General features: G+C 42.9%; 1 protein-coding gene across 1 annotated transcript in view; it reads right to left on the minus strand.

Annotated features, from left to right (window-relative positions):
* WIPF1 (WAS/WASL interacting protein family member 1) overlaps positions 1-25,189 on the minus strand; it is a 114,469-nt gene that overhangs the window by 35,512 nt on the left and 53,768 nt on the right. The gene's annotated exons all lie outside the window — the stretch shown is intronic.

Raw genomic sequence — 25,189 nt, forward strand, 5'->3', positions numbered from 1 at the left:
GTCTTCATTATTATTATATTGGTTATGGTGATCTGTGATTACTGATCTTTGATGTTACTACCACGACTCGCTGAAGGCTCAGATGATGATTACCACTTGAATGAAGTTTTTTTAAATTGAGGTATAGTTGATTTACAATAGCAATAAAGTAGTTTTTAATTAAGGTATGTACATTTTTTTTAGACATGATGCTACTGCACACTTAATAGCCTACAGTAGAGTATAAGCATAACTTGTACATGCACTGGGAAACCAAAAATATCGGTGTGACTTGCTTTATTGCGGTATTTGCTTTACTGCAGTAGCCTGGAACAGAATCTTCTTAAGCCTGTACAGCTCAAGTCAGCTGAAGATCAGAGCTTTCTAAGCCAAAATGTTTTGTTTCCGTCCGCCACGCTTAATGGGGTAACAATAACTCTTCCAGAGGATGCTTGACAGAAGCACAGAGATGATGAGTACACAAGGAGGAAACTCAGATTCCTCACTCTCAAAGGACTCTAAGAGGTGGGTAGGCAATGGAATATAGGCAAAAAATATTATACCGAAAGCTTGAGAAGTGTATAAAAATCTGAACATGCTCATAATTTTTTCTCAATCCACCTGAAAGGTTCAGACTTATATTTGTGACACACACCATGTACCTCTGAGAAAACGGTACCAGCTGAAAGAATGAAAAACAGAGGCACATTTTGGAGAAGTACTGGGATAGCTGACGTCCAAGGTTCTTTTAACTCTCAATTCTTTGAGATACGAGTCTAGCCTTACAAGGAGTTTCATGATGCCAAGCCATGGCAGAATTCCTGGAAGTGGAGCTTCCAAGGATTAGTGACCTAGAGTCTTCTACTTTGCCTGGTGCCACTTGATGGTACAGACTCTATTCTTCTCAACTAACGTAGGGCCTGGAGTCCAAGGGACACTCAATACATGAATAAATACATGCAGGCCTGAGGCTGGACAGAGGTGGAGGCCTGCAGCTATTATCTCCTTCGCTCTCCACTAACCTCGGGAAGACACAGAACTTGATCACCTACCAGGTAAATAAATGTCTGAGTGACTCTTTGGGGAAGTCTAACTATAGTTGGGTCTAAAAAGAGAACATGGGCAATAGGGTGATTTCTCTATGTATTTACAGAATTACTTTGAAGTTCTCTAATAAGTAATGTGCCCCAAACACACACACACACACATACACACACACACACACACACACACACACACACACACACACACACACACACACACACACACACACACACACACACACACACACACACACACACACACACCCCCTCCTAGGACACTACAGTTCATGACTATTCTCACCCATTAGGAAAAACTCAACTAGAAGGGGGTATGTCACTTAGAAGTCTGGAGCCTGTGAGACACACAAGGGAGTAGTTGGTCTAGGGTTTGGGTCTATTTCATCTTTAATGAGAACTTGTAAGCACAGTCAACTTTGGATACATTTATGAGGTGTCCACTATGCACCATAGGACATAAATCAGACAATGTTCCTCCCTGTTTAAAACCCTCCAATGGTTTCTCATTTCACTTTAAAAATCCAAGCTCTGCCTAGGCTCACAAGGACCCACAAGGTCTGCGTCCCCCCGCACACCCAGCTCTCTGACCTCATCTCAAGTAAACTCCCTCTTGCTAATTTCCTTCCAGGTCTTTCTGTTCCTTAAATGCACAAGCTCATTTGCATCCTGGCCCTGACACTTGTAAGCCCTCTCACCTGGTACACTCACCTCCCTGGTTCCTTTTCATTTTCCAGTTGTCAGCAGAAATGCCCCCTCTTATGTCCCATCTCTACTCCCATTTTCTTTTATACATTGCACATGTCACCACCTGACATGTTTTCATTTAATTGTTTATTTACTTGTACATCCCTCCCCACTAGAATTCAAGCTCCATAGGACCTTGTTTCCTGCTGTCGCCTCAGCATCTAGAGCAGCATCTGACTCCTGGTAAATTCAACAAATTTATTTGTTGAATGAAAAAGAAAATCAATCTCTCTTAAAAATTCTACCAGAACATAACATTTGTTTAAGAGCCTAAGGCTGTTCCCCCTAAAGCAGTGACTAAGGAATGCCAAGGCTAGACTTGCACTTTCTTCTCGGGAAGGCTTAGCTTAAAGGGAAATCTGCCAGGGAAAGGACACTGGAGATGAGCAGTAAACCCTTTAGCCAACCGGGGGGCTTGGCAGTGTGTGCAGAGTCTCATGCAGTGCAAGTGGCTCATGTCACTGGGCAGTGGGGAAGAGAAAAATGGGTCAGGAAAGTTAAAAACAAATAATCCAATCGGAAAGGAAGGGGAAGAAATTAAAAGATAAAGGAAATAAGGCAGGAAAAGATGGAGACAAAGGTGAGATCACATGGTGGGCGGGGGGCCGGTTCCAACTGCATCACTGACAAAGCGGCCTTGGAGGCCACCCTCCGCAGTGGGTGTAGGTGTTGGATGTGAAAGTGCTTTCTGCCCTTCCTCTGTGCCCAGGTGTTCCCAGATCCGCGTCAGTTTCTCCGAATAAGGAATTTTAAGGACGAATGAGACTGCAGAGATCAGAGTCCACACCATCATTTACAGAAGAGGAAACGGGGGTCCAGAGAGGTTAAGTGACCTGCCTCTGTCACACAGCAGGCAGCAGCAGAGCTGGTGCCAGAAGCCCGGTTTCTCTCTCCATGGTCCAGTGTCATTATGGCCTTAAGCCTCATTTTAAGTTCAGAGGAGCATTTCACTTAATTCCTCTCTATAAGCATAAGAAGAGGTGGAAGGAAGAGGGTAGAGAGAAGGCTGTGATGTGGAGGGAAGCAGTTGAGGGTAGGGTTTGTATTGCTGTTGGGGATGTTATTATAATCAAAGGCCGAAGAAAAGTGGATTGAGACCCCGAGGCGAATAAAGATAATCACAGTCCTGGACTTCAAAGAGAATTTTAAATGCATATATCACCCTATTCAATACATAGACCAGTCCAAGCCTAATGACAGAGTAAAACAATAATCAACAGTCTCCGGACCAATCAGATGAAGAAGCCTCCATGTTAATCTACAGAAACAGAAAATGAAGGACGGACAGAGATTATAGTACAACACGGTGGTTCTCACCAGTCTGGGTAAAGCCGTAAAGAATCACAGCCAGCGACCCTCCTATGGCGACCCCAAATCAACAGAGACTGAATAAGGGCAACAGTGACATGTATAAAATGTAAGAACAATTGTTTTTTATAATTCTGGTGTTTCAAGTTGTGTTTCCATGACTACCTGTTATGGTTCAGTATTTCCCTGGTAGTAGAAACATATTTTAGAATACTGTATTCCTTCCATTCTAAAACACCACCTTCTTCAATAGCAAAATACCCCCCTTATAGCTTTTTCGGGGGAAAAGGAAACAGTACCAAATTAAATGTATGCATTTATTGTAAGAGAAATTCTACGTGCAACTTGTTAAAACATGGGAATTATGTGATTTAAAAGAGCAGAAACAAAGGAATTAACTTCTTCCCCATAAACTTATCAGTACAGCTACATAGAGGGATGATCATTTAAAAATAATCTCAGAAACAGAGAAATTAAAAACAAATTTTGTCCTATTCTATGTCCTGCTAATATAAATTGGTATAATTTTACTTGGGGAAATATTTGCAATACATTTCCTTATGTTTTGGCAGCTCAGCCTCCACTGACCCTACTTACAATGATGTCCTTCAGTTTTCGTTTGGAGACACATCCATCCCTCCCTCCCTCCTTCCCTGCTTCCCAGACCCTGTGCGTCCAGAGAAATTCACTTCCATTCCAGATGCACGAAGAGCTGGCTCATGGGATCCTTGCATTCATGTGGCCCCAGAGACTTTTTTGGCGATGGCCTGTGACCTCATCAGAACCAAGGGAATTTGTGGCCAGAGGAGAGGACTCTTCCTGAGGGATGAGATTGGAGTTGGATCTGTGAAGATGGAGGGGCTGGAATTGGCTCACTCATCCTCTCACCCACATGGGGTTTGAAAATGAGACCAACAAAGTGGGGGAGCTGGGGATGGAGAACACCCAGCTGTTGACGTTGTTGGCTGAATCCATCTATGCCTGAAGCTAGCTCTATTTTGGACTTTTAACTTACACTAGCAAATAAATTCTCTATTTTGTTTAAGCTAGTGTGATCAGGTTTTCTATCACTGGCAATACCAACACTCTTACGTGATACAGAAATCAGTACTAGAAGTGAATGTTGAATGTGACTAACCCTAAAATGTGCAACTGGCTGATTTAAGGTTGGATGACAGCTAGTGCAGGCTTCCTGCACTAGGAGGTTGACCATCCCGGCTATGTGATGGCAACACTGCTGGTTATGGTGCCACCTATCGAATCCTGGGTCTAAGACCACGAGCCTCCTGAAGGTGCACCGTTAAAGGATTTGGAGATGAAATTTAGAAGGTTGGAGTGTGTCGGCTACTTGCAGCCTTCAGTGAGAGCCACAGGAAAGAGAGAAACATAGGATGAAACTGATTGGAAGCCCAGAGGCAGGGAAAAAGGGCTTTGTTAATAGAGGCCTTTTTTTTTTCCTGTGAGGTGCAACCAAGATGGTTGAAGAGTCAAAAAATCTGGAGCTTTGTGGGTTTAAAAACCCAAATTCTCAACACTATGCGAACATTAGATAGAGCAAGGCCTGACGGTAAGAACAATATCAGGAAAGAGGTTTGAAACCTAGGAGAAGCCCGATTCCCCATCGTCTCTCCAAAGGACTGTGGTCTCTCATCTGAGCAGAAGGCCCGTGACATTCATTGTGATACACTGGTTTCCATCTCAGGAGCGAGAAGTAAATTATTAGTGGGTTCACCACCTCAGGCCACTGTTTCAAACTGTACCTAATCAGAGGCCACAAAATTTGGGAGCGGAGGATGGTTCATTTGCTGGGAGACAGAAATGCCCAGGCTTGGCTTCACATTCAAAGAGTACGACTCAACGCAATCCTGAGTTTTGTTCACTAGTCCATGGAGTTCAGGCATTAGAGAATCCTACCACGTTTCTAAGTACTAGAGGATAAAGCCCCAGAATGGTCGAAAACAGTTTATGATTGCTCAGATCCTAAGCCAACCCCTAGATCCCCGAAGCCAGGAGAACAGGGTGTAGGCCGTGGAACAGGGGCAGCCCTGCTCTTAGAGATGGCTCTGAAGGCAACAGATAAGGAAGGCCCACCCAGAGAGCAGGAGGTTAAGCCACTGGATGACCAAAGTCCTCATTCCGTTGCCACACAGCTAGAATCTGTTCAGTGGGTTATAAAATATGCTAGAGACAGGAGAGCAATGTCTCCGCTCCTTTCCCAAATGGAAGTTTAATTGTGAAATTCTTCTACTGCTCTCCCTCCACCATCGTATACTGGGTGTTAAATTTAATTTAGCACTGGACCGTGAGATACTACCTTCAGCACTGACGGACAAGACTGTGGAAAGTGTGCACTCGGCGCTGGACTTGGACCTGGATTGGCCACCTATTCTAGGGAGGAGGGTGAGTGTGATTTATTATGTGGGAGCATTTTTGAAACTGTATGTGTGGGAAGATGTGTGTGTGTTGCATAGGTAAATAGAGTATACACTGGTTGCTTTGGGGCTGTCCAGCATCCATTCTTCTGAATTACAGTAGAGTCTCAGATCTGGGGAGAGAGACATCCACTGATCTCTACTCCTGCTCTTCTGGCTTCAGTTGGGCTAACTCTACCCGGGCTCCAGGAATGGAAAGTGACCAGCCCTGGCCACTTAGAGCCTGCGGTTCCCTGGCTGCAGTGATTGGTTCAGAGATGAGCATGTGACTACTTCGTACCAAGGAGATGCAATGAGACTTTTTCTAAGATGTGTGGGGCTGGGACTGGTGGTATGACAGCCACGCTGTACACACATGGAGACTGAGAATGAAGCCTGTGCAGTGAACAAGCTGTGAGAGGAGCCTGAGACTAACGGATAAATTAGGAGTTTGGGATTAACAGATACACACTACTATATCCCACTCCTGGGCATATATCTGGAGAAAACTCTAATTCAAAAAGATACATGCACCCCGATGTTCACAGCAGCACTATTTACAATAGTCAAGACGTGGAAGCAACCTAAGTGTCCAGTGACAGAGGAATGGATAAAGAAGATGTGGTATGTATACACAATGGAATACTACTCAGCCATTAAAAAGAATGAAATGATGCCACTTGTAGCAACTTGGATGGACCTAGAGATTATCATACTAAGTGAATTAAGTCAGAGAAAGACAAATATCATATCACTTATGTGTGGAATCTTTAAAAAATGACACAAATGAACTTATTTATAAAACAGAAACAGACTCATAGACATAGAAAACAAACTTATGGTTACCCAAGGGGGAAGAGGGTTGGGGAGGGATAATCAGGAGTTTGGGATGAGCAGATACAAACTATTATATATAAAATAAACAACAAGGTCCTATCTTATATCTTATACCTATATATCTTATTGAACTATATTCAATATCCTGTAATAAACCAAAATGGAAAAGAATATGAAAAAGAATATGTACATAGATATATAAAACTGAATCAGGGCTTCCCTGGTGGCGCAGCGGTTAAGAGTCCGCCTGCCGATGCGGGGGACACGGGTTCGTGCCCCAGTCCGGGAAGATCCCATGTGCCGCGGAGCGGCTGGGCCCGTGAGCCATGGCCACTGAGCCTGGGCGTCCGGAGCCTGTGCTCCGCAACGGGAGGGGCCACAACAGTGAGAGGCCCGCGTACCACAAAAAAAAGATTATTGCTAATTTTTAAGCATGATAATGTTATTGAGGTTATGTTGTTTTTTACAAAGAGTCCTTAAATTTTTCGAGATACATACCGAAATATTTGTGGATGGAAAGGTATGATGTCTAGGTTTGCCCTGAAGTGAAAAAGGGGGAAAATAGCTAAAGGTTTAAAGAAAACAAAATTGGCCAGAGATAATCATTCTTGAAGCTGTGTGAAGCCCACGTGGCAGTTTGTTATAATGTTCTGACTACTTTTCATATACATTTGAAATGTTTCTGTAATAAAAAGTTTAAACAGTAAAATAAAAATGACTCGAGGCTCACTCCCTTCTTCATCCACTAGAGGCTGTTAAAGGGGTTTGCTCACTCTGTTATAATCATGCTCAGACCTGGGAGTTACAGAAGTTACCTTTTTCTCCTCATAATGATCTCTTTGGTTGATAGATGAAATGGGACAGACTGAGGGCTCCCTTATACTGATTCAGAACCCAAGTAGCTCTTCCTAGAAAAGCATTCAACTCAAAATTGGAGACCCTCTTAATGGCAACAAAAAAGCAAAAATCTAAATTCCAACCAACCAACCAAAGAACAAAAGAAAGCAACGCTCCTCCTAGATCAGCACTGTCTAGTAGAAATAATTTGAGCTATATGTGCAGTTCTATATTTTCTACTAGCTACATTAAAAAGAAAAAAAAGTGAAATACTAATAACATTTTATTTAACACCCTATTTCAAAAATATCATTACAACATGTACTCACAATAAAAAACCTATTAATTAGGCATTTTGCACTCTTTTTTCCTATTTTACTATTTTAGTGTGTATTTTACTATGGGTGACATTTCAAATGCTCAAGAACCGCTACCACACTGGACAACACTTCTCTAGATGGTGAGGGCCTGGTGGGAAGGAGCCCCGTCTTATCCTAAATGATTTGATTAAAATGCAAACATTTCCCAGGTGGTCACTGACATTCAATACAAGTGGCCCCCCAGGGGAAAAAACCACGTGAGATATAGAAAAATGTTTCTTACAATTCAAGGGGCCAATGGGTGGAAAGCCCTGTTTTTACATCCTGCCATGTATCTGTTTGCGCACACACCCAGGGAGAAGCTGCTGGAATATGGATAGCTGTGTGTTCCTTCTGGCTGCTAATCTGGTTGCTAATCATTAGGTATGAAGCCCAGGATGGGGCCTCTATAATGATTTCTGGGGTGGTGACAACAGCTATATTGTTCCCTGTTCAGTCTTCTCTCCAGCCATATGGCTGGTTACTCAGTGTCTCCTGCTGGAGAATAGAACCATGTGGACAAGAAAGCCCTTCCCTGGGCTTCTCAGGAAAAAAGGCTCTATCCAGCTCTGCACCTTTGGGCCTGATGGCACTCATCTGAAGCCTGAAGGAAGGGCTCACTGACCCGAGACTCCCCCTGGTGCCCCCTGACGCCAAAGAAGCAGCACCAGGCTAGTGCAGCTGCTATGTGGAGAAGCAGACCCAGATCCTCTGCACAGGGACAGGAAATGGGGGTGTTTGTGGGTGTCACAACAGGGAGGGCCCGTCTGGGATTCAGACCAAGGATGCTAGACAACCTGCAATGTGCCAGACTGTCCCACTCAGTAAAGAATTGACCCGCATGACCTACAGAGGTCCTGTTGGACACTGCTGTAGGTGAAAAAACTGCTTAGTTATCTGAGCCGAGAACTTAACTCCATTTTACATACAATTCAAAGTAATTATTGCACTGCTGTATTAGTCCCTGAATTTTCCAGTAATGCAACTGTCATAGAAATGAAATACTATGTTTTGCTCAGCTCTTTACCCAGGGTTGCTCACCTCTGCTGGAAAATGTGTCCCAAGGTATCGCCACTTGCGGTACCCAAGTCTCTCTTAGCCAAATTAGCCTCCACTTGCGGTACCTAAGTCTCTCTTACCCAAATTAGCCTGCAGTTGCAGCTGTCCCACTCACAGTGATTATCAGTGTAGCTGCAAACCCGTTTGCTAATCAGTTGTACCCGATCACTTCCAAATTGAAGTTATTTTATAATAAATTACATTCCTTTCATTTCTCTTTTTAATTACAGATAAAGATTACATGGATCTGGGGGGACATGATGTGTGAGGTCAGATTATTTCCCCGGTGAAGGTTCACTGAAGCTTGTGAAGGGGGCATTAGAAAATACTGTTATTCAAAGTGAGCCCGGGCTCAGACAGGGCTGCAAGCCACCGCCTCCGTGCATACCCCTGACTGAGCTCCTTTAAAGTCAGGCACGGTAGTTTGAGGGCTCTGCTTGTCCAGCCTGGGAAATAAAGAGAGGAACCCACGGGGACCGTCACAGCTGCTCACCTATAATCCTGGGAGGGAATCTCACACTTCGTTTCCCAACGGTCACAGCTGCATGCGGTGCTTCTTGCCCCTGTTTCTCAGCAGGCCCTGCTTCTCTCAGTGGCTTGGCTCAAACAATTTGTTCTACTCGAATGACCCCAGATTCCATCTGATTTTGCCACTTCAAGAACTTTCCGCCTCCCATTTGGCTGCTCTGGAATCTCCAAATGACTGACTGGGAAAACAGACTGTTGGAAAAACATCTCCAGGTTGTCTCTAAAGGGATGGCCGCCCTATCAGACGACGGAAATGCCTCCCGCTGGACCAAATGCACGTATGTGTTCCCTCAACTCCAAATATAGGTCCAGGGGCAAGAGACCAGAAGAGGTGCGACCACAAGGTGATCTGCTCTACCATTTTGTGTGTGTGTTTTGCTTTATTGGGTTTTTTTGTTTTTGCTCAGTGCTGACTAAATGACTCTTCCCCTGCTGCATGGAAGCTGCTTAATTCAGTCTTGGATCATTTCATCCTGTTTGAGAACCATTCCAACAGAATGGACAGAATGATGGCTTACGTAAAAAGCAACTCCAGGACTATGTTTAAATATTTACTAGTTTGAGAAGAGCAAACCACAAAGACTTGAGGTGTAAAAACCACATGTGGTTTATGTTTTATAGGAGACCCTCAGGAAGGTAAATGGACATAGTTAAAAAAAATCAAACTGGTTTCTCCCTCACCCTTACCTACAACCATTAAGAAATAAAAAACAAAATAAGACTAAACAGCAATTAAACAGAACCCAATCTGGGTGTTACTCTTGGCCTCGGGGTGGCAGCTCTGTCGAACAAGGCAAATATGTAGCTGTCTGGGCTCCACGGCTAAGGTCAAGCATAATGGCCGCCGGGGCCAGAGCTCCTCCCGGCCCGGCCACCGCCCCTCTCGGTCATCACAGCTGCTTCCTTCCAGAGTCGCTTCTCCAACTCCAGCTCCTCTGGCCCCATGCTCAACCTCCTGGCCAGTCTTCTCCAACCAGAAAGAAAAACGCACAAAGAAGACTAGTTCCTAGGAATCAAATCTTCGATGATCTTTTACCTGCTCTCCCCATGTACCTGTCTCTGACCTCACGGCTGACTAGGGAGCCGGAACGCTGCGAGGGCTCCCAGGCAGTCACTCAACACTCAGAATCCACTGTGTGCCAAGTGCTGTTTTAGGTGTCGCGGATGCCACAGGGATCAGATAGGTGAGATCACACAGTGATCTCCACCCTCACAGAGCTCATGTTCATATCTGAGTTGATGATGTGATGGAAGGAAAACAATTTACCCCCCGTTCCGTGCCGCACAGGTGTTACAGAGTACCCAGGTCAGTGCCAGAGGAAGGGCTAATTCAGGCAGACTCTAGTGTAAATGTATAGTGCACCAAAGTCCTGGGGTAATCATTTCGATTTGAGAACCATTTCCGTACAAACGTACTTGAGGGCGCACTGCCAGGCCAGCCCACAGAAGTCTATTTAATTCATAACATGACTAAACTAAAACTTTAGTTCCAATGCTTCAAAGGAGAGGACTCAGAAGTGATGGATGGGAGAGGGCTTCATGATTCTCTGCTGCGCCAGCCTCAGCCTCTGCCCCATCCCCAAGCCGGCCCTACACCTTCCCTTGACCGCACTCAGGACATAAGGGGCTCCTGTCCCTAAGTACTTCTTACCCAGAAGTCATAATTCCCCTCCACAGGGTAAGATGACCTCATCAAAATGTCAGGAGGAAATCGACTTGTTGCCTTTTATCTTTAAAGACAGAGGAGTTGTTAACCCAAACGACATTGAGTTAGTGGACATTTTGTTGAGAGAAAGGAAGCCATTTGGTTGGAGGGAGGTGCTGTACAGTACAGTCACACTGTCTAGGGTAAACTTTCTTAAGTTTCTCCTACTTTTTATAGTTTTCTTCCTTCACTTAAATATATATATATTTTCTTATGAAAAAGTCATACATGAAAAGTTTAGAAAATAGGAATAATATAATTTTTAAAGTGACCCATTAGTACTCAGAGAAAACCAGTTACCATTTTGGAATTTCCTTCCAGTCTTTTTTCCTCTCTGTGTGTGCATCTGAAATGGAATCATACTGTATATATATATAGTTTCATACTCTTCTTTCTCACATTTCCCCATGTTATTAAATATTATCCTAACACAATTTTAATAGTTGCATATTTCATTTTTATAGATGTTCCATTACCTATGTAAATACTCTTCGTTGTTAGATATTTAAACTGCATCCAATTTATTATTACAAATCCTACTATGATTAACACACTTGTATCCAAATGTTTGTGGTCCTTTCAGATTATTTCCTTAGGATAAATTTATTAGAGTACAATTACTAGAATGGAAGATAGGAAGTTTTTCCTTTTTCCCCTTGATACATGTTGTTATCTGTTTTCTTAGTTTTCGCATTCATATTCTCACTAGCACCCATTTCATTTCTTTTCAACATTGCTTTTATCACTTTTCAAAATGTGCCAGTTTGATAGACAAAAAAATTGTATGTATGAGCCATTTTAATTTTCATTTCTTTGATTATTAATGAGGTTAACAATGTTTTATATATATTTATTGTCTTCTCCATTATTAGTATATCTTTCTCCGTTAGTTATCTGGATTTTTTTTTTAAATCACAGGGTTTTAATCTTTTCCCTTATTTCTTCCACTTTTGAATTTAAAGACCACCTAAAAGCTCCATGACTTTTCATAGACAAAATAAAATGTTCTGACCATTGGGGGACTGGGTGGATAGCAGTGACCATTTCTGTGTGTTTATAAATAAAATTTCATAAATCCAGAGTCACCCCTACTCCCAACAGATATACATTTACAAAAGAATTCCCTGAGATTGCAACTGTGGATAATTTTGTGCAGCCTCTGAGAATGTTCAACATCTAAGAAATGTTTCCATCCCATACCGGGAGGAAGGAGCAGGACATCCGGGCACATCTGACCACCGTTCTTCCTGTCTCAAAAGCAGAAGTAGGAATACCCTGATTTATGCTACACACGTGCAGACATGTGTAAACCTCTAAAGTCTGAGTACAGAAAACAACCATTATGATCCTGAGTCACCTTATTCCATTTTTCACAAGACCAAAGTTCCCAGGAACTAAGGAGTAACTTAGGCTGACCTAATGAGCACCCAAGCTTCTGTTATGTTTGCCATTTTCCTTAGTAATTCTGCAAATATTCTGCAAAAAGTAAAATCTAACTTAGAATTTTTTTGATTGAAAACTTGATGCTAAAAACCTTTCTGAGCCTAAGTCATTCAAAGTAACTACAGTTATCTATTTGATGATTCACCGGAGGACCTGGGCTGGAATGACATTCTCCGGTCTCCTTTCCACCTGTGTCTTCCCAAGTCAAGAGCTATTCCTTACTTGGTACAGTTTTCTCTCCTGGACTTAGAAGATGCTGGCACAACGCTAAACACTCAGCAACATCAGCTATCATTACTATTGTTAAGTGAGCTAAACTTCTCCCCCAGTTAGTACTACTTGGTAAAAGAGGGAACACAACAGATGAAGTGGCTCTTTTTGTTTATAGAGGGATAATTCAATGTAATTTAAGAATAAAGAATTTACTCTATGTCATAGTTGAGAAAACCTGGGTACTCGTAATTTCAGAGTCTCCATTTTATATTGGTTCTACAGCTCGTTTTCAAGTCTGCTTAGGCCTATTTCAAAAAGATGGCATTGACCTACACAATTCTCTTTTATGAATGCCTCTGCTTTTTTGTGCAATTTCAAGTATCACTAGACTTAATGAACACAAATTCAGAAAAAATGCCCCAGAAACTTCCTAAAAATACCATTTCTCCTAAAAGTTAAGGAGAAATAGGGATTCATAAATTGAGTTTATGTTCACTGCCTTGTTTTCATTTCACCTGGAGAGGCTCCCTGCCAACTGCAGGTGAGAGTTCCAGGAGGATGGGGACCCCAAATCCTCCACTTCAGAGAGCAGGCTTATCTTCAGTGCACTAAGAAAATGTCCCAAAGCCCCTGGGGACTGTCTCACCCAACTGGGAAATGGAAGAAAGAACTTCTTTTCAAGTCTGCTTTATTCTAGTGGTTGAGGAGTGCAGAAAGAACAGTAATGGTCTGTGAATGTTTTCAGAGGTGGCACATAATGAACTGAAAGAAAGCAGGCCTTGAGACAAGATCTGGGGTCTCTGAACAAGTGAGAAAACAAAATGATTCCTATCATTATGCCCAGGTTCAGCCACCACAAGATGAGGGACTCAGACGTGAAACACAGTTGTGCCCAGAGTCAAGTCAAGCTTCAGCAGAACTGAATACCACACAGAAAACGCTTTGCGGATCCAACTCTCGTTGGCAGGGAATTCACGGAAAATCAATATGAAGATCACCGGTGTGAAATTTTATTTTCCAAAGTACAGTACAGAACTTTCTAGTCATCCTGGGTTTACTCCTACCTCGTGCAAAATGCTCTGTAGGGGCACATTTCTAATACTCTTCATCAGCAGTGCCTACTGAATTCTCTTCGGCCTCTAATGCACCAATGCAGAGATTAGGTTTTCTTCCCTTGCTTTCCGCCCTCTCCCTACATCTTGCAAATACAGATGACAGTTTCTCAGAAACGCTGAGAGATACATAAAGTTGAGGTATCTCAAAGTCTTCATAGGCATAAAGACGCACAAGGTTGAACAACGGAAAACAACAACACATATTATACCCTGGATTCACTAACAATTACTTAAAAACAGTGTAAAAGGCAGTGTACAATATATATTACTTAGGAAGTAACTGGGACCTGTTATTGCTTTGCCAGCATTTGGGCTTTTACAAAAATAAAGTCCACAGAAGGACTGGATCAACTCAGTGGGTATTTTCCTTAAGTGTAACCCCTCCCACTCCCTCCCACACACAAGCAAGCAATTACATTTTAAAAAATATAAAATCAGAACTGGATGAAAGTCAAATCAGTTTTTTTTTTAATCCATAAATCTGGGAATATAAAATCACTATAAGTTTATCATGGTAATATATTTAAAATCTCTAGTTCTATTTTCCTCAGCATAAGTATTAAAGTATTGAAAGCTTTAGAATTTACTTGTAAGATAATGTAAAATATTACTATCTTCGTAACAAAAGAAATTCATGAATTTATGGAAAAGGGAATAATATTTATAAAACATGTTAGTAAAAGCACTTGCATATGTTTGCATATCAACATTTCAAAGTATTCAAAGGTCATTTATTTTAAAATATTGAGGACCTCCTTGGTGGTCCAGTGGTTAAGACTCCAGGCTTCCACTGCAGGGGGCGTGGGTTTGATCCCTGGTCAGGGAACTAAGATCTTGCATGCCATGTGGCGTATCCAAAAAAAAAACAAAAATTAAAGTGTAATATTTAAAGTATAATTAAAGGAAAGTTAAGAATTGCTTTACTCAAACTTGCAGTTTCTAAAAATTTATCAGAACCAGAGAGCCTGGACGTATCAAAGATTAAGTAGAAACCCACATTCAAGAGAGTTCCATGGAATTCTCAGAAAGAGAGAGCAGGCAAAGGGTCATCTGAGGACATTATTTTAGCCTAAACTTTGAATACCATTCAAACAGGGCAGCCAATGCCTGATATTAACAAAATGCAGTTTTCTACGGGTAAGGTCAGATGACAGCCCACCCTGTCTGCCAAAATTCGTGGATGAGGAATCATTTCATGAAGTCATACACAAAAATGAAATAGACTGTAAAGGTTTGCTGCCATCCCTCAATCATCGCTTTGCTTGGCTAGGCTGACTGCCGGCAGGAATATCTCCCTCTGCAAAACTGTTTCGAAGTAATGACTTGGAGGAAGTGGTGTGCTGATACCATGAAAAAAAAAATCCCTCAAACACAAAGATAGTTCAAAAAGCATCTGTATATGGCTCAGAGGAAACAAACAGCTCAGCTAATTTTCAACTCAAAATAAACCCAAGAGACCAGTTTACCTTGGCTGTAACCACACACACACACACACGCAGGAAAACTGAGGGTCAGCAATTATCCAGTGATTTTGTTCTATGCCAAAGGGGATGAAAGGGGAAGATTATCCATCCTGGGGCCAGAATGGAATAAGAGACGATACCCCACCCCACATGGCTTCCCACACAGAGTCACGTGTATGTAAGGGGACTTCACACCATTCTCTCCATGAGACCGGTGGGCCCTAGAATCTGACGTCCCTCCCTGAAGCCAGTAGTAGATCAGAAGCCATTCTGAGACTCTAACATATGGTCTCTCCATCACTGAAGCCTTTCCATGGGTTTTCCTTCCACAATGCTGTCCTTACAGAGCTAAGAAAGGAGCAGGGCACCTAAAACTTTTTTTGTGTGTGTGTGTCAACATTAGGCTGAAATACATCTACAATCTTTTAAAATGAACAATATTGAATTTTCAACTTTTGAGCATTTAAAAATATTCTTCAAATTAAGCCAACACATCAACAACAAAGATCACATTTATATTTGGTTTTGAAAACCATTTGGAATTTTCTGTAAAAGCAGCTACTTTTCTGACAGAATAGATGGAGATTGCTACCAAAATCTTAAAAAGATCCTTATTTTTATTTTCAAATAACTTTCATTTGAGAAGATCATTAGCTATGTCAGCAAAAGCCTTTAAATTGTTTTTTCAATCCTGGTTTTGTATCACTACTTTGACGTCTTTCTTGCTGATAGGGTGAAGGAAGTTCCAAAAGCCCTTCAGTTCTGATCAGTTGAGGAAATTCATCTCACAGCTGAAGGCTTATTTATTTGATTTGATTTTCATTTTTGTGAGAGGAAGACAGGAAAAAGTGATTGAATTTTAATATCAGAAACGTGCCATTGACCGTCGACTGGGTAGTAAGACTTTTAGTTTAAAACTTTTAGTACCCAGGTCACATGTGGGGACAATGAAAGTATTTGAAAGGATGCTTTCCCTTCCCCTTGACAATATTCAGGCTGGGCGCAGGAAGCAGAGATTTTGTCTCAGCTCAGGAGCCCACCCACAAGAGCAGCTCCACGCTACAGTTTTCGACATTTGTCTTTCTAGGTGGAACACCCGTCAGCAATCCTCTGAAGCTCATAAAACCCAACATAACCTTTTGGGCTTCTCTGGTAAAAACACATTGAGTAATAAAGGACAGAATGCTTTCTGTTCAATGTTTCCTGTGCTATTCTCTGGCCAGAAGAAATACCAAATCATAGGCATCTGGAAAAGAGAGATGGCCCAGAAAAAACAATGGTCTTACACAGCCTGTGAGCGGTGACCCCCTAAAGGCTCATCTCCTGCTGTCTGCTGCCTGTGGAGCTACAAGCATTGGAGCAAAGAGCCATTTCTATCAGACTTGACTCAAGTGATAGGGGGGACTTAAAGGGCAGTGGTCGACTTCTAGGGAGTGAAATGTTGTCTGATCACCGTGAGGATACAGGGAGTGGTGAAAAGATGCGGGTCCATGGCAGTGACAGTGAGAGAAGGAAGTGTGCGCCATGAGATTGCACACCGTGTGATGTTAGTATCTTCCCTATGAGCTTTCCCAAGGCATCATTCAGCTTCAGAAAACAATTAAAAGGCCCATCAACATCTCTGTGTGTAGTTTACACATCATACGATGCTTTCTTGGCTGGTCCGTGGGCATAGAAAGAATTGAATAAGATCCCAGAAAGTAGACGAGCTACGAAGTGAACTGATGCAGAGGAGGAAAGGGCATGACTTAGGAGGGCAAGGATTCAAAAAAGGTCTCTGAGGTTTCATTTCCACAGTTCTTAGTCACATAAATTTCCTTTCTGGATCTTACCAGTGACTAATGGGCCTTAGAAAATGAATGGGGTACTAGGTGGAAAATGCCAGAGGTCAATGGCTCTCTTCAACAGTGTTGTTTTTTTTTTAACCCTTTCTTTATTCTAAAGTCCTCTTTTCAGAGTAATTTAAAATTCCATAATTACAAGTGCTTCCTTTGTGCCTATGTTCCCCTTCTGAGACCAACTGCAGCTAGACCCACCCTAGCCATGGCCAGCTGGACGAGAGCAGGTCCCTGGCGGGGAGGGGCCAGTCTTCAGGCTGGATAGCACACTGAGCCGGCCGGGCATGAAAAACTCTACTCACATAGCGCAGTCAGGTTCCTCCCAGTCTCAGAAGGATGAACTGGGAATCATGGAGAGGGAGGGGCAGTCGGCTGATGGCACCAGACAAGAGACAGAAAGGAACAGCTGAGCCAGTTAAGCAGTGGACATGAAGACAGAGGAGATGATCCATCTCCTGGCACATCATGGCTTTTCAGGTCCCTAAACGGCATCCTCGTCTTCAACGATTTTAACAGTATCAACAGTAACAAGAACAACAATACTAGCTAACATTCAGCGCACGCTCACTTTCTGTTAAGGAGCATTATAGGCCCTTTTACAAATATTAATCCAATCATTTTCACAATAATTTTATGACGTAGATGATGATGATGATGTTGGCACTGAAGCACAGAGAATTAAGTAACTTGACCAAGGCTACACAGCTTTTAAGTGGTAGAGACACAACCTGAACTCAAATGGCCTGGCCCCAGAGTCCATGCTTCTAATCAACACGTGTCTCCCTGTGGGGCTAGTCCTGGGTGCCCTGTTTCCTTATTGACCTTCCTGCAATGAAGTGCCTCTGTTAGGGAGGCCTGACAGAGTGTCTATTTCTTGCTCCCCTATTGTCTCAAGATTAGCATTTTTCTTGGTGCCACTCATGAATCTCAGTAACTTAAGTATATATTTATTAATTCAAGAACCATTTAAGGCTTACTACCTGCCAGGAACTGCTATGAGCTCTGGAAGCTGTTCCAGCTTCGGGAACCTTATCTTTGGTAGAAAGAGAGTTGGTCTGCAAACCCCACCCCCTAGAATGCGCTTCCAGCGTCTACTCTGTAAGGTCACACACTTCCATATGTAACACGCCTATATCACTTATGCGTGATATGTATACTATGATATCCTATCTTTGTACACATTGTGTCTTATTTTTGCACAATACTATACTGTATCCTGAGCTCATTGATAAAATAATGTCTAAAAAAAGCACATTTAAAAAATCACCAATCCTTGGGCTTCCCTGTTGGCGCAGTGGTTGAGAGTCCGCCTGCCGATGCAGGGGACACGTGTTCGTGCCCCGGTCCGGGAGGATCCCACATGCCATGGAGCGGCTAGGCCTGTGAGCCATGGCTGCTGAGCCTGCATGTCTGGAGCCTGTGCTCTGCAACGGGAGAGGCCACAACAGTGAGAGGCCCACGTACCACAAAAAATAAAAAAATAAAAAAATCACCAATCCTTAAAAAACTAAAAATAGAGTTACCATATAATCTTGCAATCCCACTCCTGGGCATATATCTGGGGAAAACTCTAATTTGTAAAGATACATGCACCCCAATGTTCACAGCAGCACTATTTACAATAGCCAAGACCTGGAAGCAACCTAAGTGTCCACTGACAGATGAATGGAAAGAAGATGTGGTACATATATACAATGGAATATTACTCAGCCATAAAAAAGAATGAAATAATGCCATTTGCAGCAACATGGATGGACCCAGAGCTTATCATACCATATTAAGTAAAGTCAGACAGAGAAAGACAAATATCATATGATATCACTTATATGTGGAATCTAAAAAAATGATGCAAATGAACTTATTTACAAAACAGAAATAGACTCACAGAAGCAGAAAACAAACTTATGGTTACCAAAGGGGATGGGGGAGCGGGGGTGGGGGAGAGATAAATTAGGAGTTTGGGATTAACATATACAAACTACTATATATAAAATAGATAACCAACAAGGACCTACTGTATAGCACAGGGAAAATATCTTGTAATAACCTATAATGGAAAAGAATCTGAAAAAGAATATATACACACATATGTATAACTGAATCACTTTGCTGTACACTTGAAACTAACATAATATTGTAAATCAACTATACTTCAACAAAAAAAATGAAAAATAAATCACCAGAACAAAAACAGACATGTTGAAGATGGCTTCCCTCCTAGGATTTCAAACGTCCTTCCTAAGTTTAAGAGGTCTTCCCTTCCTAGGATTCCGGGTCAGAGAGAGGCTGTGGGGAGGGCAACAGTTATGCTCATGCTGGCTGGGACTCGCTCAGAAAGAATATGTGCCTGTAGGTGGGGCTGCCATGTTCCCCCCAGACACTGCAGAGCAGCATCTCAAGAGTACGAACCACGGCCTTTTCTCCATCCTACCGAAGCTCAGGGTCGGCCACTTGTTCATGGTACGGGCCCCATCGCCGCTAAACGATGTTCATATATGTCTGTAGCACTTGCAAGGTGGGTGCTCCCAGATGCCGGGTGTCACACTGTCTCATCTGTCGAACCCTACAGCAACCACCACCCTGCTCTGCATCGACAGGCCTTTAATACATTTTAAGTAATTGTCTTCCCCAAATTCCAAAGTCTACCGTGCAAACTGGTGAACATAAATAAGTTTAAAGAAGATCAATTACCTATAATCCTACTGGGTAGAAATATACATTTGTTAACTTTTCGGATTATTTCCTTCTGGTCTTTATACATACATGAAATGTCTTAAAATTAGGATTGTGATGTATGTAAGTTTGGAAACCAATTTTTGATTTTTAATGACTGCATGATATCCTACATCAAAATTTATTTAACATTCTTCTATTGCTGGTCATCTAGTTATCTCTTACTTTCTTTTTATAAGTGCGCCAATATCAATATCATTATATACAGATTCTTGTGCTCAGCTAGGACTATGCAATAGAATAAATTATAGAAACAGAAATATTGGATCAAACAGTTTGAATAATTTAAACTCTCTTGATACCCAGTGCATACACACATTGGGAAGGCTCCCATTTCCTCTGGCATCATAAAGGAATGCCCCATTCACCGTACTCTTGCCAACGCTGAATATTGCAGTTTTAGAAAAGCTATATCTTAATTTGGTTTCTTCAATGGGTCAGAACAGAGTATATATTGAAACTCTAGGCTCCAAAGTAAATTTCAGAAGAGCCACTTACGAACAAGAGTAAAATAAGCCTATGATCATCAGTCCCCAACTTCACGCCCCTGGAGCCTTAAAATGCTGTCGAATTTTATAAATGGAAATCACTTTAGGGATCAGTGAATAAACTGTTTTGGTTTATAAATAAGGTAACCAAAGCTCAGAGAGGTTAGGGACCTGGGCATGTATTCGAGTTAGAACTAGAATCTAGTTGTCTTGCCCCATGAGTCATTTCTTTAGAACAGGTTGACAACCTAACAGAAGCAACAGAGTGAAAGTATAAAGGAAAAAAACAGCATACAATATTTGAAAAGGAAACCATTACTGATCTAAATTCTATTTTATCTTTGACATCAAGTCAGAATAACTTGTTTTATGGACAAAAGCAAAAGCTCACATCTAAGTACTACTCTGTTCTTAAGATCCTTGTTTAAATCTATAATAAGATTTTTTTCCCCCGCAAGCATTAAAATATTCAGCATTGATCTATTACCTTCTCATCTGACCAACATTCACTAAAAAGATACTGTGGCCAGGGGCTGTGCTAGGTGTTGGGGTAGCAGTGGGGGAAGTGTCCCAAGGTAAGAAACGAGGGATTCATTCTTGGGGGGGGGGTGGGCAGGAAGACGTGAGCAAACAATCATAGTCCACGTGACTGGGTGGTGACAGGAGTGCACGGGTGCTGTGGTGGTGGCAGAGCGATGGATGTGGAAGGCTTCACACAGGAGCTGGCCAGGAGCTGTGATTGTACTTGAAAGCAGTCTACTGAGCAGAGGAGGAGAGGAGCCTCCCAGGCAGTGAGAGAGTAAGGCTGCTGGTCAGATGCGGCTGAAACATGGCGGCCTGGGGAGATGAGGCTGGAAAGGCATTCTGGGGTCGGGCAGTGTTCAGGAATTTGGACTCCCAAACTGGAGGTGCCTGGCCCATGAAAGACGTTTAAGCAGTGGTGCCACGGTCAAAGCTGTGCTTTATCAGCTCACTCTGATGGCAGCGAGGGGAAGGGCTGGAGTCTTGGAAGGCAGGAGACCTTATCTGCACTAGTCCAGCCCACAGGCTTTGAAGGTATAATTCAGGGAAGAGGCAGAGGAAACATAAAAGAGGACATGGAATCGAGTAATGCTGAATGTTATTTGAGAAATAACATGACACAGAGATTGATTAGACGGGGGTGCCACTAATGAGGTGGGGAAGGCAGGAGGAGGTCCAGGTTCTAGAGGGAAGGCATTTGCTCGCATTGACCTTGAGACCTGGCGAGATATCAGGTATACCCAGAAAGCAAATGGAAATACAATCTGGAGGTCAGGGAGGGACAAGCACAGGCCACAGGTCAGCATAAGCAGCACGGGGCTAACCACCCCTCCCACTCCAACATTCCCCCCACGTACACGTGCGTGCTTCCCCTCGCCTGCAGGCAGCACTGCCCGTTAGAAATATGCCAGCCATATACACAATTTACAGTTCTCTAGTAGACACGTGAAAAACAGTGACAGGTGAAATTCACTTTAAGAGTGTTTTATTTAACCCCGTATATCTAAAATATCATTTCAAAATGAATCAATATAAAGATTACTAATGAGATATTTTACAGTCATCTTTTCATACTAAATCTTCATATCCTACGTATCCTTTACACCTACAGCCCAGCCCATATCAATTCCGATCAGCGACATTTCAAGGGGACTATATGCAGGACTAGATGGTGAACCACAAGGGTGATTTAGGCACCAACATGACGTTTCTCTAGGCCTTGGAATTTGTGGAATTAAATTAAACAGAACTTAATTTTACAGATGAGAGAACAATGAGGAGCCTGTTGAGCCCCCCAGATCACTACCCACCACCCCCTTCTCGTGCTCTGAGAGGCAGTGGCAAAGGGGCAGCGTCACATGTGACGGAAGGTTGAAAGGGGTGAAGGATAGGGATTACCCCTCTAAACCTTACTTATTAGGTTATCAAACATCCGGGAAGCAATCTTTTTGAACTCAGATCCACCTGAACTTGAACTGGTTATCTCTTAATCTGTATATGTGTCTGGTCTCCCAATAAGTTTCCTAAGGCAGTGGTTCCCAAACGTCAAACATTTGCAAACCGACTTCATAATTCTGGGATGGCTGCATACCACCCAAATGATATCATTTACTTAATATTTTTATTTAATTCAACTAACCTTAAAAAATCTGAATACATAATTTAGTGTCATCCTAAGTGACTAGGTCCCTGAAACCATGGATTTCATGTGTTGTCAGATATTTTTTCTAGCATACATGATAGCTAGGGGAGAACCCGCTTGCAAGCTCACTCACATGTTGGCAGGACTCAGTTCCTCACTGGCTATTGGTCAAAGCCTCCCTCTATGCTGTGCCGTGTGGGTCTGTGGGGTAGTTCAGAACATGGTAGTCGGCTTCCCTCACAGTAAAGCAACAGAGTGACAGAAAGCCCCCAAGATGGAAACCATCTCAGAAGTGATATCCCATCCTCTCTGCTGCATCCCGTTCGATATAAATGAATCACTAAATCTAGCCCACGTGAAGGGGAGGGATTTAAATAAGGGTGTGAACTCCAGGAGGTGGGGACCCTTGGGGGCTATCTTAGAAGCTGCCTACCAGGTAATGATGTAAAATATCAATGACCTCTATTGGTGATGATGTCACAAGTGCTGCTAAAACTACTGCAGTTTGTTGGCTACATTCATACTTGTAGGACATGCACATTTTCAGTTAGAGGTTCGTGAAAATAAAGGTGTATTATGTTCACAGACTTCAGCTCAAACCCCCTTGTGTTAAAGAACTCAGCATACCTCGCACCACCTGGAAATCAGTCTGCTGCTTTGTGGATGGGCACAACGACTCCTCACATACCCCTGGAACCACCACGTGTGGGCATTTACCATGTTTGTGAAAGAATCCTTTTTTTTTTTTTTCTCTTAACCTTGTGGTACTGCTAGTCCAACTCAGAAATAAATCGACTTTGAAAACTTTGAAAACTGTGCCCACAGCTGCAAAAAGCAAGTGTTGGGCACTAATAAATCAGGATTAGTGGAGCTTGGCTTATAGTGAAACTTTCACCTCCTCTGGGCAGGAGGAGAAACTGATCTACTGGGACAAACAAGTCATGTTTCAAAGGGATAACCATTTTTCTAATGACAGGTAGGATCGGAGTAGAAAGCGAATAGAGGAGAGATGTTGTATTCCTAAAAAATCCGATCTTCTTAAACGTGGGGCCCTCTGAAAACATGAATCAAAATTATATTTCTAAGGGCCCTGCCTGACCTCTGCTTATGACCTTTCCAGGCACAGCCACTGCAGGTATTTTCCTTCTAGATGGTGAAGAATAGCCTGGGATGCTAACGACAGGCCCAGGGCAGAGAACCAGTGACCTTTGTACACAATTATAGTTTCAATTTTGCCCTCCTGGACCCCAATCAAAACTCGTCATCGCCTGCTCACAGAAATGCCTAGGTGTTCCATTGTATTGGGGGTGAGACAGGAGTTATATTCAAAATATTTAACAACCAATAAGGCACAGGCAATAACCAATCCAAACAATGTCTGATGCTGGAGCAGGGTCCTGGGGCACCCCTTGCTGTGTCAGGCATTAATCCTTAGTTGCTGAAATATGAGAGAGGTCTTAGGGGTGCTGGGGGTGCACTCGGGTGACTGAGGTTGGTGAGGAGTCACCAACGGGTTTTGAAGCATCTCGGTATTTTAGCAACCAGCGCGGCTGCACCAGTGCTAACAGTCTGAATAGCATCTGCTGCAGTGGGGGGCTGCTCCTCCCAAGGGTCCCCATGGAGGGTTCCAGTGTGGGAGCTGACCCTATTGCCCTTCGGCACTCTGTCTGGCTGGTACTGTGGGGACAGAGCCCAGCCCTTCTCTCTGCGCCTGGAGCTGAGGTCAGTGCCTCTAGGTCCTGGACCACTTCCAAGGCTCTCAGAACCCCCTGCTCATGTCTTCTCAGGGCTGGCTGGCTGCAGTCTCCCAGCTCCCAGGCACCTTCTAGGAGCAGCCTGGACAGCTGCTGCCAGCTGGCACCGAGGGACTTCTACGCAAGAGAGGGCTGGGTGTTTCCTGTAAGTCTGATGGAGGGGCATGTTCGCAGTCCACAGGCATCACACCACCCAAGCAGCCCCACCACCGTACGGGGCAGCGATGAAAAAAGAGACTTTTTCGTGTACCCTCTCATTTCAAGGACTGGTTTAGCAACTACCTGAAATTCCTGAATGGAGCTCACGTTTCACTTTTTCATAAAAGAGGTCATTCTGCAGTGCCTCTTGGTCTATATTATTTTGCTAAAATGCTCTGGTTGGTCTACTTTGCTCTTGCTTCTGGTAAACAGAGGAGGGGAGGTTTTGGCTACAGGTAGCCCTGGGTCTGAATTCTGGCTCAGGGGACTGCAGCCCAGTCACTTCCCCTCTGAGGCAATGTAAAAACTTCTGTAAATGGGGCTCACACAGAGCCTGTCTTGTAGGCTGGTCGAGGGTCTAACGAGACAAAGAAAAAACTGATAGATACTCTTATAAACTGAGCACAAGATTGAGAATAAAAACTTCTAGTCTCTGTTTGGGGTAGGAACTTCCAGGGTTACTCCAGTGTACCAATTTAAGTATTTCTTAAATAGGTCTTTTTTGTTCACTCAAGCTGACTAAAAAGCAGACAAAGGGCGAATTTAGAGGTCAAATGTATTCAATAGGTTTGGCACAGACTTAGATCCAACCTATAAGAACTCAGCGTTCTCCCTACTGAATGAAGTTAACATACCTCCTTTTAAAACCAGGAAAATAGCTAACATACATTAATTCATTAATATTCGTATAACTAGCTAACATTTGTTTCAATCACAATAAATGCAATTTCAAATCAAGATAATATAAACATAAACATTAAAAGATGAAAAGAGAGAGGGTGTGGAGAAAAGGGAACACTCTTGCACTGCTGGTGGGAATGTGAATTGGTACAGCCACTATGGAGAACAGTATGGAGGTTCCTTAAAAAACTACAAATAGAACTACCATATGACCCAGCAATCCCACTACTGGGCATATACCCTGAGAAAACCATAATTCAAAAAGAGACAT

Source organism: Stenella coeruleoalba (assembly GCF_951394435.1).
Source record: "Stenella coeruleoalba genome assembly, chromosome: 6".
NCBI lineage: Eukaryota > Metazoa > Chordata > Mammalia > Artiodactyla > Delphinidae > Stenella > Stenella coeruleoalba.